The 26,676-nt window shown below is 43.4% G+C and overlaps 1 non-coding gene across 1 annotated transcript; it reads left to right on the top strand.

Annotated features, from left to right (window-relative positions):
- The first annotated feature begins 4,847 nt into the window (after positions 1 to 4,847).
- Positions 4,848 to 4,929, top strand: trnas-uga (transfer RNA serine (anticodon UGA)). The gene has a single exon. It is a non-coding gene; the product is annotated as a tRNA-Ser (tRNA).
- The last annotated feature ends 21,747 nt before the right edge of the window (positions 4,930 to 26,676 follow it).

The following is a 26,676-nucleotide window of genomic DNA, read 5'->3' as shown; positions in this document are numbered from 1 at the left end:
GTCAGTGTGATAGTGACGCAGAACATTTGAGGGGCCAAGCTTATAGTAACGCAGTATGGGCAAGGGGTCAGGGTAACAGTGTTGTAGATGCACTCACAGGGCCAGGTTGTAGTAAAGCTGTAAGTATGAGTGTCTCAGGCTGATTGTGATGAAGTAAATGCGTTGGGGTAAGGTGGATAGGGATGCAGTAAGAGTGCAGGGGTAGTGCTAAAGTGACGCAGTAAATGTGAGTGTTGAAGCTGATAGTGACGCATTAGGTTGAGGTGATCAGGCTGATCTTGACGCAGTAAGTGTGACGTTGTCAGCATGATAGTTACGCTGTCAGTGTATGGGCGCACAATGATCTTGACGCAGTAAGATTGGGGAGTCAGGGTGATAGTGACGCAGTAAGCATGAGTGGGTAAGTCTGATTGTGACGCAGTATATGTGAGGGAGTCAGCCTTGTAGTGGCGCAGTATGTGTGAGATGGTCAGGCTGATATTGATGCAGTTAGTGTGTTGGGGTCAAAGTGATAGTGACGCAATAGGTGTAAGTGGCTCAGGATAATAGTGACACAGTGGGTGTGAGATACCAGTGTGATAGTGACACAGTAAGTGTAAGGGGTCAGGATGACAGTGACACTAAGTGTAAGGCCCTCAGTGTGATAGTGCCGCAGCAAGTGTGGGATGTCAGGGTGTAAATGACGTCGTAAGTGAGAGACGGGCATTGCGATAGTGAAGAAGTAAGTGTGAGGGTGTCAGGCTGATAGTGACACAGTCAATGTGATGGAGCAGTGTTTTAGTGACAAGATAAGAGTGAGGCGTCAGTCTGATAATGACACAATAAATGTGATGGAGTCCGGCTGATAGTGACACAGAAAGTGTGAGGGGTCAGACTGATAGTGACACAATAAGTGTAAGGATTCAGGGTGATAGTAACATGGGAAGTGTGAGGGCGTGACTGAAAGTCACGCAATAAGAGTGTGGCGGTTAGGCTCATGGTGACGCAGTAAAACTAAGGCCGGCAAGGTGAAAATGGCAAAGATTGTGTGAGTTGGTCAGGGTGATAGTGACGCAGTAAACGTGAGGAGGTCATGGTGAGAGTGACGCATGAAATGAGAGAGGATCAGAGTGAGAGCGACGCAGTAAGTATGAAGGGGTCAGGCTGATAGTGACACAGTCAGTGTGAGGGGGAGAGTTTTAGTTAAACAGTAAGTGCGAGGCGTCAGACTGAAACTGATACAAAAAGTATGAGTGGGTCAGGGTGATAGTGACACAGTACGTCTGAGGGGTCAGGCTGATAGTGACACAGTCAGTGTGATGGGGCAGAGTTTTAGTAACATGGTAAGCGTGAGGCTTCAGTCTGATACTGACACAAAAAGTGTGATGGAGGCAGGCTGATAGTGACGCAGTAGGTTTTAGGAGTGAAGGTGATATTAACATAGGAAATGCGAGGGCGTCACTGATAGTGATGCAATGTTTGTGTGGCTGTCAGGTTGATAGTGACGCAGTAAAAATGAGGATGTCACGGTGAAACTGGTGGAGTAAGTGTGAGGATGGCAGTTGGACAGTGATGCAGTAAGTGCGAGGGGTTCACGCTGATATTGAGGCATGCAAGTGTGAGGGCCAGGTTGATAGTGACGCTGTGTGCCGGCGGGTCCGGCTGATAACGACGCAGAAAATGTGAGTGTCTCAGTGTGACAGTGACGCATTACGTGTGAGGGGGTCAGGGTGATAATGACAGAGAAAGTGTGAGGTGGTCAGGTTGATAGTGATGCTGTAATTGTGAGCTTGGTCAGCGTGATAATGAGGGGCTCAGGCTGATAGCGACACAGTTATTGTGAGGGGATCAGGGCAGTAGTGACGCAAAACGTGTGAGCGGGTCAGGCGAATAGTGATGCAGTACGTGTGAGGTGTCAGGCCGATAGTGACGCAGTAAAGGTGAGAGTGTTGGTGTGCTAGTGACGCAGTAAGTGTGAGCCGCTCAGGATGATATTGACGCCATAAGTGTGAGGTTTCAGGCAGACACCAATGCGGTAAGTGTGACGTGTTCAGGGTGACAGTGACGCAGACACTTTGAAGGTGTCAGATTGAGAGTGACACAGGAAATGTGAGGGGACAGTTTGATAGTGACACAGTAAGTGGAAGGGGTCAGGCTGATAATGATACACTAATTGTGATGGAGTCAGGATAATAGTGGTGCAGTGAGTATGAGTTGTCAGGGTGATAGTGATATACACGGTGTGAGTCGGAGAGAGTTATAGTGATGCATCAAGTATGAGGAGGTCAGAGTGATAATGTGCAGGGTGTGGCTGAAGGTGACGCAGGAAGAGTGAAAGGTTCAGGGTGATCCGGACGCACTAAGTTTGGGGGGTCAAGGTAATGGTGATGCTGAAAGTATGAGTGGGTCAGTCTGATAGTGACACAGTACATTTGAAGAGATCACGCTGGTAGTGATGCAGTAAGCGTGAGGGGGTCAGGCTGATATTGATGCACTAAGTGAGAGAGTGTCAAGGTGATGGTGACGCATCAAGTGTGAGCAGGTTAGAGAGAGAGTGAGGCCGTTAGTGACGCCGTTCGCTGATAGGGATGCAGTAGGTGCGCATGTGTCAGGGTGTGAGTGATGCAGGAAGTATGAGGGTGCCAGAGGGATAGTGACGCATAAAGTATGAGGGGATCAGAGTGGTTGTGACGCAGAAATTCTGAGGGGATCAGAGAGATACCAACGCAGTAAGCATGAGGGGGTCAGGCTGTTAGTGACGCTGTCAGTGTGAGTGCCTCAGCCTAAAAATGATGAAATAAATTTGAGAGAGTAATGCTGATTGTAAGGTGATAAGTGTGAGTGAGTCAGGCAGGTAGTGACGCTGTGTGAGTGTTGAAGCTCATAGTGAAGCAGTAGTTGTGAGGTGGTCAGTGTGATTGTGACGCAGTAAATGTGAGAGGGACAAGGTGATAGTGACACAGTAAATTTGAGGAGGCAGTGTTGCAGTGACACGGTAAGTGTGAGACGTCAGTCTGATACTTACATAATAAGTGTGATGGAGTCAGGCTGATAGTGACACAGTAAGTGTAAGGAGTCAGGGTGATAGTAACATAGGAAGCGTAAGGGCATGACTGATAGTGACAAAGTAAGTGCTTGGCAGTCAGGCTGATAGTGACGCAGTCAAAATGAGCGTCTCGAAGTGAAAGTGGCGCAGTAAATGTGAGGGCGCCAGATGGATAGTGATGCAGTAAGTTTGAGGGGTTCACACTGATATTAAGGCGGTAGGTGTGAGGGGTCAGGTCTATAGTGATGCAGTAAGTGTCGGCTGGTCAGGCCGATAGTGATGGATTCAAAGACCAAATATCCAAGGCTCACTGTAGTGCTGAATAGTGAGACTTCTCAAGGCTAAGACAAAAATCAATAGTTTTCATCCTGGTCATACATCACAATGCTTCATTTTAATATTGTCCTCTCCTGCTTCTAGATTCACCAATGAGGGAACAAAATTTAATTGCACCACCGTGTTTATCTCTTCAAATATTTTGCAACTCTCAATGAGATTACCTCTCTTGTTTTGAAACTGTTAAGAAAAGGCGGGATTTGCCCAATTTAAATTCAGATGACTAACGTTCATCCATGATATCAAGGCTAATCACCATTCGTGGTATTCCTCATATGGCATTAGTATCTTTCCTAAATTGAGGATTATAATTCCTCATACTGTCGTCCAAGTGCGGTCGAACTGAGCCACCATACATTGGAAATAATGCTTCGTTCTCGTGCCCTGAAATCCTTCTGCAGCTTTCACAACAGACTTCTACAACTGCTACTAGACTTCAATGACTTATTAAAAACTTCTCCAAGATGCATTTCTAAAAATCTGTACAAAAGACGTTCGACTTCATAACTTCGACAAATAATCTCCACACATTTCCCTCCTGACAAGTATGATAAAGTCAAATCATTGCTATTTATTAGATCATGAGGAACATGGATAGTTTGACTCGTCAAGGTGTTTTCCGGCAGGTGAGGAAGTCAAAATTTAGAAAACATCGGTTTTAAATTAGTGGGTAAGGATTTAAAAGGGATGTCAGGGGCAACTTTTTCAGACGTGTCCAGAATGAGCTGCCAGAGAAATTGGTGGAGTCTGATGCAACTGTAACATTGAATGGCATCTGGATGGATATATGAGTAACAAGGTTTAGAGGGATGTGAGCCAAATGTTGGCAAATGGGACCTATTAATTTAGGATATCTGTCCACCATGGTCAAGTTGGAAAGAAGGGCCACTTTCCGTGTTATATTGTTCAACGACTTGATGACTCGAGAACAACCGCAAAAACTTTGCAAATAATTCCGTCAAGACGATTTCAAGTTCCAAATCTTCGGTTAGTCTTCCTCTCTTGTGCTCACAAGTTCATTACCTGATGTCAGAACTTACAGATAAGTTGCTGGATCCATTTCTGTAAATTGGTTCTGCATTCTTTCTAATTCCGATTTTTTTTACTAATGTAGCTAGTGTTTATGGACTTAGCATCAATTTTTCTAATACCATATTTCGATGAATATTAAAACACAACAGCATATATAATTTGGAACCAGATGATGAGCAATTGAGTCAAAATCGATCGGACGCAGTGAGACAATGATGTACATTGTCTCACTGTCTTCGTGGTGTACATCCGTGTCTCTATAATTCGACGAAGAATCATTCCCTCAACTTCAGCTGTGTCAGAATCTAGTTTGCGGTGAAAGCCTGTCAATCTGCTAAGGTAACGTTCGTCTGGGTCTCTGCAAAGGATTTGGTGAAATTTTGGGTCTTGACAATTTGTTCTTCCAACAAATCAATTCAGTTGTTTTACTGTGAAAATTGACATCCTTGCTGCAGCTGTGATGGCCGAGAGGTTAAGGCGTTGGATTTGAAATCCAATGGGGTTTTCCTGCGCAGGTTCGAATCCTGTTCACAGTGTTAAATCTTTTAAAAGTCATTAATTCCTTTGCAGGATTTGAATTTCGTGGAGCTTGAGCTTTGCATTCAATCGAAAGTAAATTTTCAACTGTGAAGAATCCGAAGTAATTTCAAGACTGACCCAGTCATCTAATTGAATAAATTATATGTCGAGACACAAAAAGCCACCAACTTCCAACACGAATCAGTTTCAACACATTTGTCGAACTATCGTGAAATTTGGATATTCGGGGTGTGGAATTCAGCAAAACAAGAAGCAATGCAATACACTTACCTGCAGGTGATGAATTTTTTTTTTAGGATCAGTTGAAAGTCAAGCTGAGAAAGTTCAACCTATTTTACAGCTGACTCTCAAGGCCAATAATCTATTATATCAGCAGTCAATGAATTAGAAAAAAGCAACTCCGTGTGTGGAAAGGAACTCGACTGATCCAGGTTCCTGGCCTGCGATGTGAAAAGGCAAGGCGATATCAGCGGAGTAGAATTTTCTGGAAATATTAGAAATGGAATGTTAACGGTCTTCTGCTGTCCACATTCGTAAGAAACTGTGCATTAAGAACTGAAATTGAAAATTAACGATGAAAATCAGACTTAGCCCTCTGCTTGTGGTGTAGCATTGTTCAGAACAATAGGTTGTTGTTGAGGCTAAAATTGGCCAAAATAATCGATGGGGAACTTATCCACGGGCTTCGTTGGAGCAGTTGGTGTGGAGAGCTCAGCTTGAAGAACCAAATGCCAATTATTCATCCTGGCTGTCTGAATTGCTTAGTTAAACATACTCCCAGTTTAATGAAAAAAAACCTTTGCTGTCAGATTAGATGTTTCCATGTCAGCATGTACCGATATGCGAAGACACTCCATGGAGTAGATGTGACTTAAATTTTGACTCTAACATCAGAGATGTTAACACATTTCTGCACCAAAACAGCACTACCATTGGTATCAAATCAAACTGAACAAAGGACTAGTCACTTAGACATTTCCTGTCTGCAGACTCTGCCAATGGACCGTTCAGGCCCGATGTAGGAATAGGGCGTGGTGACATCTGTTCACAAGTGGATCACTTCATTCTTGCTCATGATCCATAAACCGTAATTCATTTTGAACTTCTTCGCCATCAGCATGATAAGTGTTACATAATGCACAGGTTTGCTTCTCGAAAGAAAGAGCGAAATCTTATCCAATGCAGACGCAAATTCAAGTTGTCCCTGGTCGACCAGAAGACAGATGTCGCGAAACAAAGTGAATACAGAAAACACCAATATTTTCTGGGAGTCAAAAAGATGTACTGGAAGAACAGAAACATATATTTGGAACTAAAGTCACATACCACTTCCACAGACTAAATGTTCTTGAACCGTTTTCTTAATTTGACCTTCATGTCCACCATTGCTGCAAAAATTATCTTAACAACTGAGAACGTTGTGTTCTTTGATATTCTCTCCTTCATGTTTCTCTTGATTTTGATACTAAAACCGAGCAATAGTAATGCACCCTATTTCACTTGCAAAGATCAGAAGAAGATCAATTTATAAGAGAACAGAAATAAAGCTACGTCTGTCTTGCGAGAGAAAACACAGTTACCATTTCGACTCCAAAAAGTCTTCTTCAGAAGCCTGCGCAATGAACTCGAAATAGTAGACCGAAAATGAAAAAAAGAAGCCAAAATACCGCGAATACACCACCCGCAAGTGCCTCAGGTCCTACTCGAATATGCTGGATTACTACCATCAACATCAGTGGAGAATGGAACAAAGCTCATTCTGCAGTTGTTTGACGTAGTTTGTAAAGTCAGAAATATGATTCGGTAAAAAGCGGGATGAAAGCGGGATATAGGAACTCTGAAAAAAGCAAGTGCGTGCTTTGCTTTGAAGAAGGTTGGCAGTGATGAAAATGGAAATTAACTACAGTAAGGGGGGCTTAATTAATACGCAGCATCGTTGCAACACACAGGGACGCAATTCTTTTTGCTAGGTTTCTGTTCTGCCATTTTATAATCACGACTGCTGTCGGGTTTGGTTTCCATTCCAGGCTTAGGTGACAGCCTGATGGAAGTTTGCACATTCGCCCAATTTCTGGGTGGTTGCTCTGGTTTGCTGCCACATTCTAAACATTTGCAGCTTATTTGGAATCGCCATTGAACGCACACGGTTACAGAGACAGTGATGTCTCTGTAATAGGAGTGTCTGGATAGGACGTACTTTAGAGGATTTTTGTGAACTTAAATAGACAGAGTGGGGTTAGTCTGCTGTTTCCTAGGTGAGCTACATGGCCAGAGAGGGGTCAGCGTCTTCTTCCCTGAGGGAGATACGTTGACAGAGTTGGGTTAGTTGCTCTTACCTGTGTCAGTCACGCAGATACAGGAGGGTCAGCCTGCCATTCCCTGGGCGAATGTCTTTCACAGAGTGGTGACAGATGAAAATATCTGTTGGTTGCCAATGCAAGAGGATACTGTCTTTTTCTGTACGTTTTCAGTGGGGCATGCTCAGCATTGAAATATCTGTTTTTGCACAAGCAGAGTTTGATTGCCATTCATACTGAGCAACGCTAATAAAGAAAACACGTTTTCGAATTCCTGTGATCAGGTGTTTCAGGAATTGCACATATGGACGAGAAATCTGGCTTTTAACGTGGCGCCGTGGCTTCGCTGGTGAAAGCACCTCCCATCACACGGGTGCCTGCTCATTGTATTGAAAGCTCGTTATTTCTCGCAAATATTGTGTTGCTGATTGAGAAACTCAGTGTCCTGTTTGAATTTCGGTAAGTTCTGATTTCGCGTTCCTGCTCCATTTTCCTGGTTTAAATCCAGTAGTGTATGTTGCTCTTTTTAACTACTATTTTAACCTGGAGATTCTTCCCGCAGTTCCACAAGCACTTCTGCTTCTCATCCTCTTATTCTCATTCCTTCATTCCCAGTTTGGTGGAAATTAGGTGGTGAGGCAGGAGATACAGCAGAATTCCCGGGAAATGTTGTGGTAATGGCACTGACACCACGACATGATCATCCTCATTCTTGCTGTCACCATTTATTCGTTGTACACCAACAGTAAATGCATCCTTGTTCTTCTTCAGCTATCGTGTAATTACTTTCTTTTTTCTGTTGGATAAGGAATTCAACTTTAACTTCGAAAGGGTCTTTAGATTTTGAGGAAGAAATGTCTCCTTGCCTCAGGTCGAAGTGAAAGATGCATTATCCAGAGAATGTGAGACTACTTTGACCGATTCTCAGCAGTTCGAATCTCAAACTGTCTCTGAATGTCTAGGCTTTTCAAAGAACAGAAATGCGAAATGAGGGATATGGACAGCTAGAGTGTCAGAGAATGTGAAAAATGCCCAGTAGGATACAGAGAGAAATATAGAAAAAGAGAGACACATATTGAGGTAGACACTGAAAGAAACAATTCTCCATTCGAAGTGACTGCTAAATAACAGAAAGCAAAAGGAAATGTAACCATTAAAACATAGCCTTCCACCAGCTCAGGAAAATGAAAGTGGCATGATAACTGATTAAGTCCTTTTAAGATTGTAAATTCGAAGTTTGTAAGCTCAAGAGTGATCTTGATAAATGTCCTGATTCGACAGGTAAGATTATCATTTTCCCAGCAGTATAATTTGGACATCTATAACTAACCTGCTTCTGTCACTCTAAAAAAAATCTGTTTCTCTCTGCAGATGTTGCCAAGTGCAGCGGGTTTCTCTATCAATTCTCGTTTTTAGTTCAGATTTCCAAAACCTGCATCTTTTTGATTTTTGATAACCTGGCACAAAACCAAGCATTACCAGGTTCGGACCAGTGGTGAGGAATACTGTTACCATGATATATTTGCACAATAAAACATTCATTCCCTGCTCTTGCACTTATTCTCAATGAAATGGCTTTTCCCTTTCATTTCTGATCAGTTTCACTGCAGATTGTTTTCTACTCGTCTTCAAGTTTTGCAGAATGGAAAATCCCATTTGGCCCATGGTGCAGTCTGGTTTAAAGACATTCATCTATTCTATTCCCAGTTTCCAGCTTTGGTCCATAACGTTATGTGTTCTGATGTTTCCAGTGCAAATGGCAGTGAGGTTCTCACTTTGATCTGAGATGACACAACAATGGGATTGAAGTTTGACATAGTCACATTGTGGTATTACCCACGTCGTGTCTTCCACAGAAAGAGACACACAAGAGTGGCAGAGTTCTCAGGATTTGACCAGCTCCTTGTGCTTCACTTCAGCTGTCCACTCCAACATGCAAGTTCAACCGCTAAAAGACAGATTTTGGTTAAACCAAAGCCAGTTCGACAGACAATGAGAGACGTTGCTTTGAGCTAGAATTTAAAGTGGACGAAAGAAACTGTGAATTAGAAAACCCATTTCCTTCCGTTCCTGACAGACAACAGGAATGGACGAACATGCTGCATCCTCGCGATTTTAAATGCGAACCGACAATTCCCTAACTCGACGTAAAAGGCGTGTTACCAATTCCGTCACTGACCCAAAAACCAGGTTTGGCTGTGACAGTTTGTCTATATGTAATGTAAACGCCCACATCATGGAAACAGCAATCACAAGGTGAGAAATCAGCAAATATAATCACCGTCACTGTTTCACTTGGAATTCCACACTCTGTGAACCGTTACCTTTTGCTGTACTTTCATATTTGAAGTTTTTTACATTCCAGACCATGAACTAATTCAGCAAGAAACCACTGGTCATTTCGACCCCGTCATCCGGAATGATGCGAGTTGAACGATGCCTTTTTTGTTGCCGACACATCACCACAGCTCAAAACGAGCTCGTGTTAGCATCAGTCTTTACTTAACTTGCTGCAGTATATCTGCTGAACAACATCAGATTATCACAGCATTGCCTTCTTCAAATTGAAACCAAGGGCGATATTATGAACCGACTTGGAAACTTGGAGAGAGAAAAGCTGCTGAGAAGACGATTATGACGTGAAGAGCAGGCACAGGCGTTTGTACAGGTCAGGTCCCAAATGCTATTGCAGTATCAATGGACATCCCTGCATACGAGTCTGAGTTTATATTGCCCAGAACAGGCTTTAATTCCCAGTCAGGAAGTGAAGATTTAAGTCTCTTCTTGTGAATTATCCGAATGAAAACTAAATCCTGGTTGCACACAGAACACACACAGGGAACCTGCCAGAGCAATTCAGTCATCGATCAGCATCTGTCTGGAAGGACAATGGCAGCAAATACAAGCGAAAGCTATCACCGCAATTATCCCTCCAAGGATCTCGCGTTTCCCAGTTGAAAATATCTAGCTGTTCCTTCAATGTCACAAGGTCTAAATCCTTACCTCGTGGCATCATACCTGTACACCGCTACTGAGGACATCCAGGGTTCTGCGGAGTAACTCAAAATCTCAATCTCTCGGGTAATTAGGGATTGACGGTGCATCACATCCCATTGAGGCATCACTTTATCCCAATAATGCGTTTCCTAAAGCTGCAGTTTCTAAGGAAAGACTTGCAAGCAGTTCGGAATAAGTTGAGAAGTGGAACGGACGAGGGGAAAATATGAAAGGCAATGATGACTGGGAGGCATGAGACAGCAAGTGAGTGAGGAGCTGGCGTTGCAGCGTTCAATGTCAGTGTCAGTATTTACTGACCACTATTCACTCTGATTCACACACCACGCCTTAACAATTCACCACAATGAGACCATTCCTCTTAGTGTGAGTTTCCCTTTGCGGATATTAATACGGTTAAAGGTGTTCTAGACGATGGACAGATCTTCGTTATCCTGTCAGTTTAAACAGTCTAAATTATCAGTTTGAAACAAAAACAATAAGAAATTGCCTCTCCCTGTGCATTTTCAGTGGAGAATATCCAGCTTTGAAATCTGCTGCATAAACGGAGGTTGTTTTAAATTTTCTCCGAGTAACTGTGAAACACACAAAAATGAATCCGAGTTCCTGTGTTCGAATAGTCAAGTAAATGCACGCATGGTTTTGAATCGTTGAGCTTGGGCAGTCCCTCAGCCTTAGTTCGTGAAAGTTCCTGTGAATATGGGATCAAATCCTGACATCTCAATGTTTATAGGTCTTTCATGATAAACAGAGTTCCCGTCTTCACCTGTGGTTCTGGTCGTGGTGCGAATTCAAATCAATGACTGGATCGAGGTGAAAGTTAAAAGACAGCTCCTTCGACACCTCTGCCACGCTGCCACACAAACACCCGCAACCACGTTTTTGAGGATGAGTGTTTCAGCATCGCCTCACTTCAGGCACTTTAACACACGCCCTTTCAATGGCGAACTTGGCGCAAGTTCGATAATAAGTATGAGGATGTTGCAAGGCTTACAGTGTTAGGATTGTGGCGTAAAGCTGAATAGGATATGATAATTTTCCCTGGAGCTTGAGGGCTTAGGGATGGGCTTACAGAGGTTTGTATAAATATGAGGGAGACTGCAGAGTAAATGGTCAATCAATATTTCTTCCCAAGACAGGCATGTTCAAAACAAGGGAACACAGGTTTAAGGGGAGAGTGGTAAAATTTAAAAGGGATCTGAAGGACATTGTTTTTTCACACAGAATGTTTTGCGTGTTTGGAATGAATTGTCAGATTTAGTGGTGGAATCTGGTACACTCTCAACATTTCAAAGGCATATGAATCTTTGTACTGACAGGAATGTTGAAAAAGAATAAACGTGAAAATTTGGCAAATAGAGTGGTTGAGATGCTGCAGTGGCGATCAACAGTGTGAATAGGCATTCATCACTAAGTCAGTGCGTTGCGGTAGTTTTCTGGAAAATGGTTAGATAAGATTCCCTACAGTATAGAAACAGGCCCTTCCGTGCAACTGGTCCACACCGACCCGACAACGAGTAATTCACCCAAATGGTGCTTTCAACGTACTGGCGCCTTAGTGCACCAATACGTCCAGGAAAGTGCTCAAGTAACATGAATCAGAACTGACTAACAATGAACCATGGAAAGTGAAGATTACCAGTTACAGTCTCGATTAGATGAGGTTAATAATTGGGCTGATGTCTCCACCGGATCGAGAGGACCAATCACCAGCCTCTCTCATCAGGACAGAAATTAAGGAAATTAGGGAAAAGTAACCAAGTTTCATATCGAAATTTCCCTCCTTTTCGCAACAACAACAGAAAACTGCGAGCACATTCAATGTAGAACCAAATTTCACATCAACGGGGAAATAAATATCTCCAGACACTTTCAGAAAAACGGTGAAAAAACAAAATTGTCTGGAATATGAAAGATTGTTGCAGCCTGTTTTTGAGTCGTATATTATGCTGGTGGCCTTTCGATCTGGAGGGGAACGTGACAACTACAGCAGAAGGGGAAAACATGGGCACTGACATGTTGGTTGTTTTCTGCTGTGCCACATCACAGCCGAGTTAGAAGAAATGACTGCTTTTTTTCTGTTCAACTTTAACAAAACCCATCCCTGCAAAACATTGCCAGCTTAATGCATTAGCACACGTGGCCGCGCAAGGATGCAAACACAAGCCTTCTTAAGAAGTGGAATCTGAAATCAGTGTCTCAGGTTGCTCAGCCACGCGAGCACACAGGCCAAAACCGGAAACCCAAGAGCATGTACCTGATGATACCCTGCAGCATACTCACAACAACGGCACCATTTCTGCAGAATAAGCGGTGGGAAGGAATTGCTCTATCTGAGCGGTCGTGCTTGTTGTACTCATCAGCAAATCTGGCTTTGAATTTGCTAGCCCATACCTGTTACCATGCTGAAACGGAATGCAATTCCGATTAGTCGCTGTATGAAACTTTGTTCATTTTCTCTCCTCAGATAAAGTGATCACTGGAGACGATGAATTCTGCTCCTGCCAGAAACGCCGACTCACCAGCTGCTCGGATGAACTGAAAAACTGGGTTTGCACTGGAATCAGAGAATGGCAGAACGCGAAGCAAGATTATTCAAAACCCAGACCCAATAAGAGTTCCAATTTTCCGTTTGTTTCTCCATAATAGTGCATTATCCAGCAGAGCCAAGAGCAACTGCCACCAGCCTGCAAGCTGAGTTGGAAACCTATGTGGGAATCAAGGAAATGCGACTCACTTATTGTCGGTAAATCAAACAGTTCTCACTTTGCGGTGTTCAAAAATTAGTTTCTATACATATTCAGGGAAGGTCAAAGGCGATCTGAGATGTCAAAGAGGTGGTCACTGTTCGTGATTGCTCTTTGTTCGAGTTGTGAAAATGTTTCCCGCTTTAGTCACATTCACGTTCCTTGTTGATGACTGAATCAGACAGAAGGTGTTTCACCAGAGCTGCACTTGACTTGCATTCCTCTCCCTCGCTGTCATACTTTCCTGGAAATTTGTGAAAACAAGAAAACAAAATACATACTGTGTCATTCGGCAGCCTGTCTGTGATTTCCTCATTTTTAGTTACAACATGGCTTTGACTTCAGGCCACACGGTAATATTAGTAACAGTATGAGAACAAGAGTCGATAGTTCATCTGCGCCTGCAAATCTTTTCATTCCTGTTGTTGACTGAACGAACTGTATCCGTGTCTGCTGCTTCGAAACTCGAATATGTGAACTGCTCCAAACTATGATTGAGGATTCCTGGTTTTGGTTGACACACGTTGAGAAACGCCAGACAGCGTTCAAATGAAGCTTTCAGAGCACATTTTCGGATGCATTTGACAGAGACTAACATCATGAATCCAGTGTTCGCTGTGACAGAAGGAAATGAATGCTCTCCTTGCGACTGATCCAGGCCACCTTCGCATGTCAAGCAAATGCGGTACTGTTGTTACAGAAAGGATCAGTGCCCGGTAACTGTGTCCTTAAAGTGGACATTATTGAAAAAAATAAAGAATAACATGTTGAAATATCCAGGAAATATTGGCTGAAAAGGCGCAGACAATTTTCCCTGCAGCGCCAAGACAGAGGAACATATGTAACGGCACTCTTAAACAGGATGGCCAGCAGTGATATAGACATCGCCACATATGAAGGACCACTGCAAATAGAAATTTGAAAATGAATTTCACGCAGCAGGTATTCGGAATTATATTCTTTTCACCGCTACGGTAGTATTGGGCGAGTAAATTCAAAACAAGGTTTGCTGATAAGAATGTAATAAAACCCCATCGATCATGATATGAAAGACTGTCGTCCGTAAAGAGAAAACAACAATGTTTCTTCTAAGCTTTGTGCTGGGCGACTTTCGCACAAACTGATACTGCTTCTCCCCAGAAAAGATCAGGGCCCGCGGCATGCACTCTTAGAAATGGTGACCATCAGTGCTGGAAACATCCCTGCATATTCAGAACAAGGAATAATACATATCGAATAAACGCATAGATGGCAATTAATTGGACTTGTATTCCCTTTCACCACAACAGCTAGAATTTTCGGGGATATACAGAGTAAGGTTTACTGACCAGGTCAGAAAGCAATTACCTCCACATATCTTGACACACAAGCCGATCTTTCTTTCTGTTCGTTTTTTTTTTTGAAGCGTCGATCCTTTCCGTCGGAGATGAAGAGAATTACTGCTCCCCCGCAGGATCACAGTGGGGCCAGAAACGCAATCGAGCTGCTCAGAACAGTTCGTGTTTGCTGAGAATCATTGAAACTGAGATTGATGACACGTAGACATGGTGTAACAGCTGCTAACACATGTGGAGGGTTTTGCGACGGATTAGGACCCACTCTGCGGAAAAGACTGCATCCTAAGACTGGTTAGTAACTGTTCAGGGAGAGGACTGGAGAATGGGGTTAAGAATGATATACGCCAGAATCGAATGGCGGAGCAATTTCATTTGTTGATTCTGAAACAGAAGATGAGAGTGATCCTGGACCAATCAGCTCTCCCATATTTGACTTACCCGTTCGATGAGATCACGTCTGTCCCACACTGAAATCTCAGAATCCTTCCCCACCCCCACCCTCGTTACTGGCAATAAACTGTTAATTACATAAACTTATATGAACACACAACAAGAACATTTGCATAACATTCAGGAAGAGTTCCGTTCCGTTCCATCAGCATATTCTGAATCAGTTAATTTTTGTACAGGACCCATGAGACATTGAGCCGTCTCTGTCAGACCACTAACAAATGACCATTCGCGTTCTGTGTCTTTGAACAGTTTGGTTGGTACACGGATGTAGTGGAATCTCACGTTTTGAAATGGACATCATTCATAGTATTTTCAGCTGCACTGGTAAAGTTGTCTCTGGCGCTTCCAGTAAAGTGCAGACACTTTTCACTCAGAAACCGACATGTGATCAAAGCAGGAGGACATATGTGTCAACGAAAGCAACAAGAATGCTCCACCAGCGTTGGCTTGCAATTCTGTATGTGGAACGAAGAGCTGGAACTCTATTAAACAGAGAAAACGACTGTTGTGGGGCTCGGACGCACGACTCTCTAATTAAACACATCACATTGCACCGAACTGAGATATCCAGGGTTGGCACACGATGCATTAGTTTGTTATTTATTTCTGAGCAGAATTCACCTGGCACAGCAATTTGCAAAGATCAAGCTCATTTCTCCCAATCACAAATAACATCATTCACATCTTTCACTTTTGTTATTTCTTCAAAACATTACAATCTATCTAACACCTGTCCCGGCATTTAAGATTCAACCCGAATATTTTCATATGAAGTGATTTCCAGTCACTCTGGCAGACAGTAAATCAGTCGAAAAATTACCAAAAGAAACCCAACCATTTCTGTATACGGTGTTGGGAATTTCCCATCTGCTGACAAGACAGAGTGCTCACAATCAACATTTTCTTTGTTGTTCCTGCCTAAAACGTTTACCGCTTCTTATTTTCAAGACAGGAGTTTTGTTTATAAGTCATTCCAAGAACAGGAACAACCTTCCAATCTCCTGAAGCCGTTTCCAGTTTAAAATGGAAGTTTTGCTCCTTTCCCACGGGAAGTGCATGTTAATGAGGAAGGAGTTTCCACGAGCTGTGTCCCAGGGTTTAGCAGGAAGCCGCTAATTGCAGCTGCAGTGGCCGCTTTCAGTTGGCATCGGCGGGTTGGAAAACGTGGTGTCGTATTCTGCTGCGTGTAAACGCCTTGCTCCCTGTGGACTCGGGGTGAATCATGGATGAGTTTTCGGAACAACACTGCCTTCCAGTCTCTGGCCATCTGCAATCTAAGGAAAGAGAAACAGAGTTATTTGTTCAGTTCGAAGTCCTGGGCAATGTGAAAGATGGAACAGTTCTGATACAAAATTGGAGACTGGGAAAATGGTTGGAGAGGAAGTAATAAAAGAGAAGCTGAATATAAAGTTGGAAGTCAGGAGACATTCAATAAAAAGGAAGAGTGTGCAAAAGCAGGTGGAGATGCACATGGAAAAGAAGTGTCACTAGTCCCGAAGTCTTAAATCAATTTTTATTTCCAAGATGCCACCAGACCTGCTGAGATTTTCCAGTAATTTCATTTGTTGGTTTAGAAACAGAAGATGGCAGTGATCCTGGACCAAACATCTCTCCCGTGTTCTGGGGATATTTGACTTACTGTGTCTATGTCCCACACTGAAACCTCACGATCCTGCCGCACCTCCACCCTCATTGCTGACAATATACTGTACATTACGTAAAACACAAGAAGAACAATTGCAAAACGTTGAGGGAGAGTTCGCTTCTGTTTCCATCAGAGCAATCTGAATCACTGAAAATTGGTTCAGGACCCATGTGATATTGATCCGTCTCTGTCAGACCCCTAGCAAGTGGCCATTCGCTTTCCGTGCCTTTGAACACTTTGGGTGGTGCACGGTTGGTTTGGCACCTCACGTTTTGAAACGGACATCATTCATTGCATTTTCGGCTGCACTGATAAATGTGTTTCTGGTGCCTCCAGTAAAACGGAAACAGTGTTCACTCAGAAATCGACGTGTGATCAAAAGCAGGCGGACAGATGTGACAATGATAGCAGCAAGAACATTCCCCTGCGAAGGGTTGCAATACTACGCGTGGAACGAAGAGCCGGAATTGTATTAAGCAGTGAAAGCGCCCATTGTGAGGCTTGCACCCACCAACCACAGATTAAGCATCTCACACTGCACCGACTGAGCTAACCAAGCACGGTGCACTGTGGATTAGTTTACTATTATATTGCGAGCACAATTCATCAGCAATTTGTTAGGATCCAGTTCATTCCTTCTAATCACAAAAATATCATCCACACCTTTCACTTCAGTTATTCCTTCAAAGCATTACAATCGATTCAGCACTAGTCCCGGGATTTAAGGTTCAACCTTAATATTTTTACCCATAATATTTTTACTCTCACCTTTATATCGCTGATGTGATTTCCAATCACTCTGACAGACAGTAAATCAGTCGGGAAATTACCTAAGGAAACCCAATCATTCCCGTTTACAGTGTTGGGCATTTCCCATCTGCTGACGAGACAGAGTCGTCTCAATCAACACTTTCTTTGTTCTTTGTACCTAAAACCTTTACCACTTCTTATTTTCAAGTCAGGAGTTTTATTTATAACACGTTCCAAGAATTGGATCAACATTCCAATGCTCTGAAGCCCTTTCCAATTTAACGTGAAAGTTTTGCTCCTTTCACACGGAAAGAGCTGTTACTAAGGATAGAGTTTCCACGAGTTGTTTCCCATGGCTTGGCAGAAAGTCGCTGATTGAAGCTGCAGTGGCCGCTTTCTCTTGGCATCGGGAGCTTGGAGAAAGTGATGTCGTATTCTGCTGCGTGTAAACATCTCACTCCCTGTGGAGTTGGGGTGAATCATGGATGAGTTTTGCCGGTTACAATGTCAATACATGGTCGGGGTAAATGGCTGTGCTGAAATATTTGAGGCTTATGCCCTGGGTGGGCTCGAACCACCAACATTTCTGCCAACTGCGCTGACGATTTGAGATACAGAAAACGTAACGCAGATATCCAAAAGCAAAGTTATCGACGGGAAATGAGGATATGTCGGACAGCAGGAACTTGCGTTGTTTTCAGAGACAGTTGCTGATTTTATCACCGAGAGGGGAAGCAGACTGAGGAGCTGCAAACACTCAAATTAAAAGGCATCCACACATGCGCAGTTCTCTCACATACATCTCCACATAGTAGCTCACTTACGATGCTGGTATTTGAAGCCACGATTCGATAGAAACTGAAGCTTAAAAATCCGGCATATTAGACGGCTTGACCACGCTACTACACAAAATCCAAAACTCAGATTTGTTATGACTAGTGTTTCAGCATCGATTCACTTCAGGCACTTAGAACTCGCAAATTTTGTAACGAAATTGGCGTAATTTAATAAGAAAGACCAAAGAAAATGTACAGGCAAGGAACAGGCCCTTCATCCATTCAAGCCTGAGCCGATCCAAATGTACTGTTTAAACCTGTCAACCACTTCCAAAGCATCTGTATCCCTCTGCTCCCCACCAACTCATGCATCTGTCCAGACGCATCTTAAATATATCTACCGTGATTACCTCTCCCGGCTCTGCTGGGAACGCGTTCCAGACACCCACCACCCGCTGTGTCAAGTAGTTGCCGCGTGTATCCCTCTTAAACTATTCACCTCTCACCTTGAAAGCGTGACCTCTCGGTATTTAATCCTTCAACCTTGGAAATAAAACTTTTCTCTATCGACGCTGTCTGGACCCTTCATGATTTTGTAAACCTCAAAACGGTCCCCCTCAAACTCCTTTTTTCGAATGAAAACAAACCTAACCTACGCAACCTCTCTTCCTAGATTGCACCTTCCATACGAGGCAACATCCGCTTAAACCTTTTACGCGCCCTCTCCAAAGCGTCCACATCCTTTTGGTAATGTGGCGACCAGAAATTTACACAGTATTCTAACTGTGGCCAGACAAATGTATTGTTCAATTTTAACATGACTTTCCAGCCATTCTATTCAATACCCCATCCAAATTAGCCAAGCATACTATATGCCTGCTTGACCACTCTATCCACCTGTGCAGCAACCTTCAGTGTATAATGGACCTGTACTATCAGATCTCTCCATCCATCAACTTTCTTTTTCCCCAAAGCTCTTCCGTTCCTTGTATAACCCCATCTAGAATTAGACTAACCGAAATGTGTCACCTTACATTTGTCTGTTTTGAACTCCAGCTGCCACTTTTATGCCCAATTTCCAGTATATTTATATCCTCCTTTATTCTTTAACAGTCACTTATACTTTCTGCTCTCCAGAGATCTTCGTGTCATCTGCAAACTTCCTGATCATTCCAACAGTGCTCTCTTCCAGATCATTGATGTATATCTCAAACAACAGTAGCCACAACATTGACCCCTGTGGAGCACTACTGCTCATCTTTCTCTATTTCCCGAAACTCATTCAACTGCCACTCTCTGTCTCCTATTGCTCAACTAATTCTTTATCCACCTGTCTAGAACACCCTGCACACCATGTTACTTTACGTTCTGTATTTGATTACCTTATCTAACTCCTTACTATAGTGCATGTATGTGACATCAACAGTCTTTCCTTCATCTATCAACTTGGGCACTTCCCCGAAAAACTCTATGCCTCTCACTGATATGCACATTATTTTCTAAATATGAATAATCCTATCCCTCAGTACCTTCTCCAGCAACTTTCCCAACACTGATGTTAGGCCCATTGTTCTGTAGTTATCCGGAATATCCCTATATACTTCTTGTACAGGGGACAATATGAGCAACGTTCCAGTCAGCCAGAACCTCACCTGTGCTGAAAGATGCCACGAGGATATCTGTCAGTGCCCCAACTATTTCCTCTCTCACCTCACTCAGGAACCAGGGATAGATCCCATCCGTCCCTGGGGATTTGTCCACATTAATTACCCCTAGCCTGCCCAACACAGCTTACCTACTTATGTCAACATGATCCAGACAAATCAAATGTCTTACTCTAGACTCAACATTCATCATGCTCCTCTCCTCAGTGAACACTGATGCAAAATAATCATTCAGAATCATACCCACTCTCTCAGATTCGACATCCAGCCTTCCTTCATTTTCCTTAAATGGACCAATCCTTTCTCTGGTTACCCGTTTGCTTCTTATATATGAATAATAGGCTTTGGGATTCTCCTCAATTGTGCTAGCGTGAAGTTGCTTCATGACCCCTTTTAACCCCCTTCATTCCTCGTTTCAGACTTGTCCTACTCTTCTCATGTTCCTCCAGGGACCATTATGTTCTTAGCTGCCGGGGCGTTATGTATGCTTCCCTTTTCCTCTTGGCGAGTCGTACAATTGTCCTGTCATCAACAGTTCACGAATATTGCCTTTCACATCCTTTGCCTTCAACGGGACATGCCAATCCTGCACTATATTTAACCTATCTTTGAAAGCCTGCCACATATGAACTGTGGACCTTCCTCCAAATCGCTGTGTCCAATCTACATTTCCGACCTCCTACATAATTTTGATATAATTAGCTTTGGCCCAGTTTAGTACTCTTTCCTCAGGACCACTATCATCTTTGTCAATGAGTATTCTAAAACTTACAGAATATTGGACACTTCCCAAAGAAATCACCCACGGCAACTGCTATCACCAGCCCTGGCTTGTTCCCCAATATCAGTTCCAATATGGCCTATTCCCTCGTCGGATTATTGATATACCGCTCCAGAAAACTCACCTGGAGGCTTCTGACAAATGGTATACCATCCAGACCTCTGACGCGAAGAGTATCCCGGTCAATGTTGGGAAAACGGAAATCTTCAATCAACACTAAATTATTGCCTCTACGTCTTTCTCTGGTCTGTTTAACTATTTTTTTCTTACACCTCACGCTCACTGTAATACAGCCCCAAAAATCTGACCTCACCCTTCTTATTTCACTGCTCCATCCATAGTGTCTCACGACCCAAGCCCGACATGGTGTCCTCCTTTCACACAGCCATGATATCATCCCTGACCAACAATGCAACACCTTCCCCTTTTTTCCCTCCCTGTCCCGTCTGAAGCAAATATATCCTAGAACATTTGGTTGCCAACCATGCCCTTCCTTCAAATAAATATCTGTGACCGCAATAACGTCATATTCCCAGGCACCAACCTATGCCCTAAGTTCATCTGTCTATACTCCATGCATTAAAGTAGATGCATTTCAGGCCACCAGTTCTTTTGCATTCATCTGCTCTCTGTCTACTCTTCCCATTACTAATGCTATCTTCCTGATTCTTAGCGTTTCCAGTTTCCACCTCACTGCCGACTTGTTTACTCTTGTGGTTCCCAGCCCCCTGCCACATTAGTATAAAACCTCCCCAACAGCTGTAGCAAAAACTCCCGAAAGGACATTCGTTCCCGTCTGGTTCAGATGTACATAGTCAATTTTCTTATAGTCCCACATTCCCCAGAACTGGTCGCAAACTCCAACAAATCTGAAATCCGCCCTGCAGCACCATTCCTCAAGTCACGTGTTCATCGTGCCTTTTTTTTATTCATTTCTACGCTGGTAGTCACATGGCACCGGTAGTAATCCCGAGACTACTACCTTTGAGGTCCTCCTCTTTAATTTCTCTCCTAGCTCCCTGAATTCTCCCTGCAGGTCCTCATCTCGTTTTTTTTTCGTTGGTGCCTGGATGCATCAAGACAACTGGCTGTTCACAATCCCCTTTTCGAATGCTCTTCAGCCGATGGGCGACATCCCTCGCCTGAGCACCTGGGAGGCAACATAACTCTCCAGAATTGCTGATGCTCCACATTGAGTCCACCCGCAGCTCCAGAGTGACCACGCGGTCAAACAAGTGCTGCAGCTGGACACACTTCTTGCAAGTATAAGTTTAGAAAACCTTATCAAGGATTTGCAAGGTTTGCACTGCTTGGACATGAGAACGAAACTGAATAAGCTTCGTCAGATTCCCAGGAGCTTCAGTGCTTAGATATGGCCTCACAGAAGCTTTTAAAATCATGAGGAAGACAGACAAAGTAAATAGTCAGGGAGCACTTTTTCACAAGACACGCAAGTTCAAATCTACACTGCAAACATTTAATGCGAGAGAGGAAACATTTAAAAGGGATGTGAGGAACACATGTTTTTCACACAGAACTTTGTTTGTGTGGAATGAATTGCCACATTTAGTGGCAGAGTCTGGTGCACTCACAACATTTCTCTGGCATCTGAATGGGTTTATAGATAGGAAGACGTCGGAGAGATAAGGCAAAAATATTGGCAGATATGTATGGATTAATTTCGGTTATCTACTCAGCAAAGGCAAGTTGGATCACGGGAGTTGTTTCCATGCTCGACAACTCTGAGATGCTCCAGCCACCGGCAACGGTTTGAATACACCATTTGCAAAAAAACGCATGATGTTTGTTACTCAGTCAGCGAGTTTGGCTATTTTGTTTGGAGGGTGGATGGGCCCAACCGATCCAGAGATGAAGGTTTTCCGGATATTTGCTTCCAATGAACATTCTTCTTGACACTTTCCCAAGTTCGCCATCAAAGATTTTGGCTGAAGAAAAATACCTCCCATATCGCATTACCCAATTTGCTCTCCAGCGAATCCAAAAACTGACAGCTCTTAACGTGGAACAGAATTAAAACTGAAAAGGCAGTACCATGATCAGACACACCGAAGCTTAAGTGCTGTCTGTGACGCACTGTGAGTCGTCTCTGACATGAACCGCTCGCACAAGTAACAGCGAGGCAATTCCAAACCAACTGGAGATTTAGTTTATTGCCAAGGCCCAGAAAGTGCTCAAGTATCATATAAAAAAAAGAACAACATGAACCATTAAAAGTGAACATTTCCAATTATATCCGTGATTAAATTAGGCCATCAATGCGCCGGTGCCCCCATCTGATCGAGGGAACCAATCACCTTTCTCCCTCACCAGGACAGTAACGAAGGAAATGAAGGAATAGCAACGTTTCACATCGCGATTGCCCAGCTTTTCGCCACAGCATCAAAAAACGGTGAACAGATTCAATGCAGGATCTTCTTTCGAAATAACGGTGAAATAATTATGTCTAATCACTTTCAGAATAAACGGGGAGCAACACAAGTTTTCTGGAATATGAATAACCAACATAGACTACTTGGGTCCCAGATTATACTGATGCACAGACTTTCATATGAAAAGGTACCTTGGGTGATTGCCCTACACCCAGAAATCTTCTGGCTGCTTTCTGTTTGCCCTGTCACATTAAACTTGTGCTGTTCTCATCGAATTTGTAGTTCTTGCCATTTGTCCGTATTGCTACTAGGGTCGTGGCAACTCGTGACTGCCACACAAATACTTTGCCAAAATTGGATTGTCCCGCAACGTGATTCGCAGTGCACGAACTTCGCAATGAGGATATGCCACGCGACAAGTAAAAAAGCACGCTTCCATTTATTAAAGTAAGTTTCTGGGAACTGACAACCAGATTCCTCCTTACACTCGGAATTATGACAACACATAAACCAACAGCCTCTCTCAGAGACAAGCGACAAATGCCCATCTTGTGCCGGACAAACATAGTTGACAAGATTGCACGCAGGGACTGCACAGTAAACTAGAGAGGAGAAGCAGACAGACAACCATCGAGCTGCATTCATGCAGTTCTGTTACCCTGTAAACCCCATGTACAGCTGTTCCTTGCAGGTACACAAAGGGCACTGAGTGTCTCTGACTCCGGGACTTGGAACTAGGATTATATGACCGTCTGCAGCACTGGTTACTTCCTTGTGTGAGCTAACTCCCGATGGAACATATGTAAAACATGATAGCTCATTGAGAAATAAATCCAAAATAGTACCCAAGAGACGTATTTCTGTTGTGCTTCAGGTCCAAGAACACCCAGGTCAATAGCTCCCTTGCTTACCTCTGCTGGTCATGTTTGCAAAGAGATCTAGCAAATTGCCAAGTTTGATTTTCCTTTCAATCAACAATTTTGACTCAGTTTGGCTGCAAATATCTTTTCCTAACTTTGTGCTTTTCTTCATTTACATTGGTGTCTCGCACCTGACAATTGACAGCAGAGTTAGGAGATTGAAGCATTTAGCCCATCAAGTCAGCGACAGCTTTCAATGAGATCATGGCTGATTTGGCTAATGCTCAACTCTGCTTTTTAGTCAGTACTCATGGCCGAGTGGTTTAGGTGATAGGTTAAAAATCCATTCAGGTTTCCCTGCGCAGGTCCGAATCCAGCTGACTCCGATATGAATGACTTGCTGCTGGGCGAAATTTCGCTCAAAGTTCAGAAAACCTATTTTGCAAACCAGGCCGGTAATTTAATTAGACTTTGGAACTCGAGTTCTTCATCAGGAATGTTCCACCTTTAAAAAATTATCTCTCTTTGTCTTTCCAGATACACTGCTCGACACATCGGGTTTCTGCAGCTGTTATTGAACGTCCTGAGCAGAAGTGCTGCTTTTCATTAGATTCGTTTAATCCCTGTCCACTGTTCTCTGACTCGGGTCAGTGGCAACACTTCCTCCTGCTCGTCAAAGTGCTCATTCCCCACCGCTCCCTCTCCCATCATTACAAACAACCGCAGGAAATCGCCACTTAACCATCTTTGTTCCAAAGTGAAACTCACCAGCCTCGGGAATCTCTCCACCAAACGGGACTTCTCATCACTGGACATGGTGCATACCAGAGGTTTCCGAAGCTTTACTGTGAAAATATTGTCAATTGGCAGTTGGAAAAATGTTAAGGATCCAAACCAATCCAGGCACCAGCTTTGGGTCTCTTGAGAAGCTCTTTGGGAAGTGAAATCAGAGGAGAATGCAGAAGGGTGAACTGTCGGACCGAGCAGAGGCCAGAATATTGACTCTGATGTTGTCGGGACAGGAACTGGTCTGAGACATTCAAAAAAATTCTCACCCCTGTACATGGGGAATAGAAACTTCATCTGGACTCTGCGACAATGAAAATCTCTGGAATACACAAGGCACTGAGAGGCAAAAAAGGAGATTATCCCTGATGGAGGTGAATTGGTTCCCAGTGACATGGGTGCGTCTGTCTTGGGGGTATCAGACAGTTAAAATGTCTCCATAATGAATGGTTCAGTCTTTCATTTGGGAAAGTAAAACTGATAGAGGACAGTAGTCGTTCAGGGAATGGCACATTGAATTTGGAATTCAGTCACGGACTGCTTTGGAGGATCGTCGAATTTGTTAGGTTGGAAGTTTCAGCGCATTCGACTGTTAACTGAAACGTCCTTGTGGAACATAGTAAAGAATCTTTCCGTTGAATTAGCAGGATCTATATTGACTGATGGGGCCACAGCAGGCGGCAGGGCGTGGTAACACGAAATAAAAATGCGCTGAGCTCAAACACAAGAAGCATGCTCTTTCGGTATGGTGGATCAATAATACAGCATTTTAAAGAAGTTTAAGCAACGATCCTTCAATGTACAGGACATGCAACGCCAGGATTTGACACCATACTAGTCTCGTTATTACCAGGCGCTTTAACTAATTCATCAATGGTGTCAGCGCAGAAGATGCTGTTCATATCCATATGTGTATTTAATTTGCTGTTCAATCACAGTAACTTGGACATTTGTTACTTTATTAAAGTTGCTCCATAAGAATTTAAACTAACCTCTGCTGATACAGAAAAGGAAGGATCACACCTGGACATTCTCCAGAGCAAATGCACAGAAAGAGCCAATCTCGTATTGCGTTCATTGCAAACTGATATATTCATCTGTGTAAGCCGACAGGATAAAGAAGATACGTTCATCCTCTCGGGGCCCATTAACCACGTTAATATGCACAGAGGGAATACAACTCCAAGAGAACAGTATCATTGTGGTGAATTGATCAGCAGTGTTGTGTAAGTCAGTGTAAACAGTGGCCAGTATAGGCTGACCCATTAATACCAACAGTGAGCCTTGCATCACCACTTCCTCTCTCACTTACAGCCTCACGCCCTCCAGTCATCATTGCCTTTCACTTGACTCAAACGCCCTGCTCCACTATTTCTTTCTCCCGATCGCTTGCGGGCGTCCACGTCGAACCTGCAGATGTTCGAAACTCATTCGTGGCGTATCGACGTCACACAATGGCATTGGATTCACTGCCCATCCCTAATTACTCCAGTGATTGAGATGATGAGCTACTGTACAGAAACGTTAGGGAACTGAACATAGAGGTACAGCCAAAATGCTGTTAGCGAGGGAAAGTTCCAGGATTTAGGAATAGCCAGATACTTCCAACTCAGAAAGGCGAGATCCCTGATAGGATATTTGCGGTCACAGTTTTCTCTTGTTTCTGCTGCTATTGTCCTTAGAGATAGATGTAAACAATCACAGGATTGATTCTGGCAACCAAAATAAAAACCCTGCATCTACTGTCGTTTGTGGAAGTGAGTTCCAAACCTCTCCCAAATATTGTGTGTAGAAGTGGTCACTAACATCTGTCCTGAATACTCTGAACCTCATTTTCAGACTCATTGCAGAATCCACAGCTTATCGCTTCATTTTAGGGTCCTGCATTACTTCTCTCAGGTCACCACTTAACATTCAAAGTTGTCGCAAAAACAGGCTTCATTTGTATATCAGAAACAGAAATGGCTCAGCATGTCTTACATCATCTGTGTGATAGCAAGAGTTAATGTTTCACTTCCGTTTACCATTCTTTGCAACTGTCTTGCCTGATTTATTATCATACCTACAAACAGTATGAAACCGGAACGGATGACAGAACACAGAGATTAGGAATTTCTGCATTTGCAGTGACATCGGGAGTCTCTATCACTGGAGAATTGTAAGGACACTACTGCTCAGTGAACTGATACCGCACTTCCTGTGTCTAAATAAGGAAACCTGTCAGTGAATTGGAGACTTTATT

This window comes from Chiloscyllium plagiosum, unplaced genomic scaffold, assembly GCF_037043375.1.
Source record: "Chiloscyllium plagiosum isolate Xiang-an unplaced genomic scaffold, Cpla_swu_hap1 HiC_scaffold_45, whole genome shotgun sequence".
In the NCBI taxonomy this organism is placed as follows: Eukaryota; Metazoa; Chordata; class Chondrichthyes; order Orectolobiformes; family Hemiscylliidae; genus Chiloscyllium; species Chiloscyllium plagiosum.
Note: the sequence above shows the minus strand (reverse complement) of the source record. Positions and strands in the feature narration are given on the sequence as shown.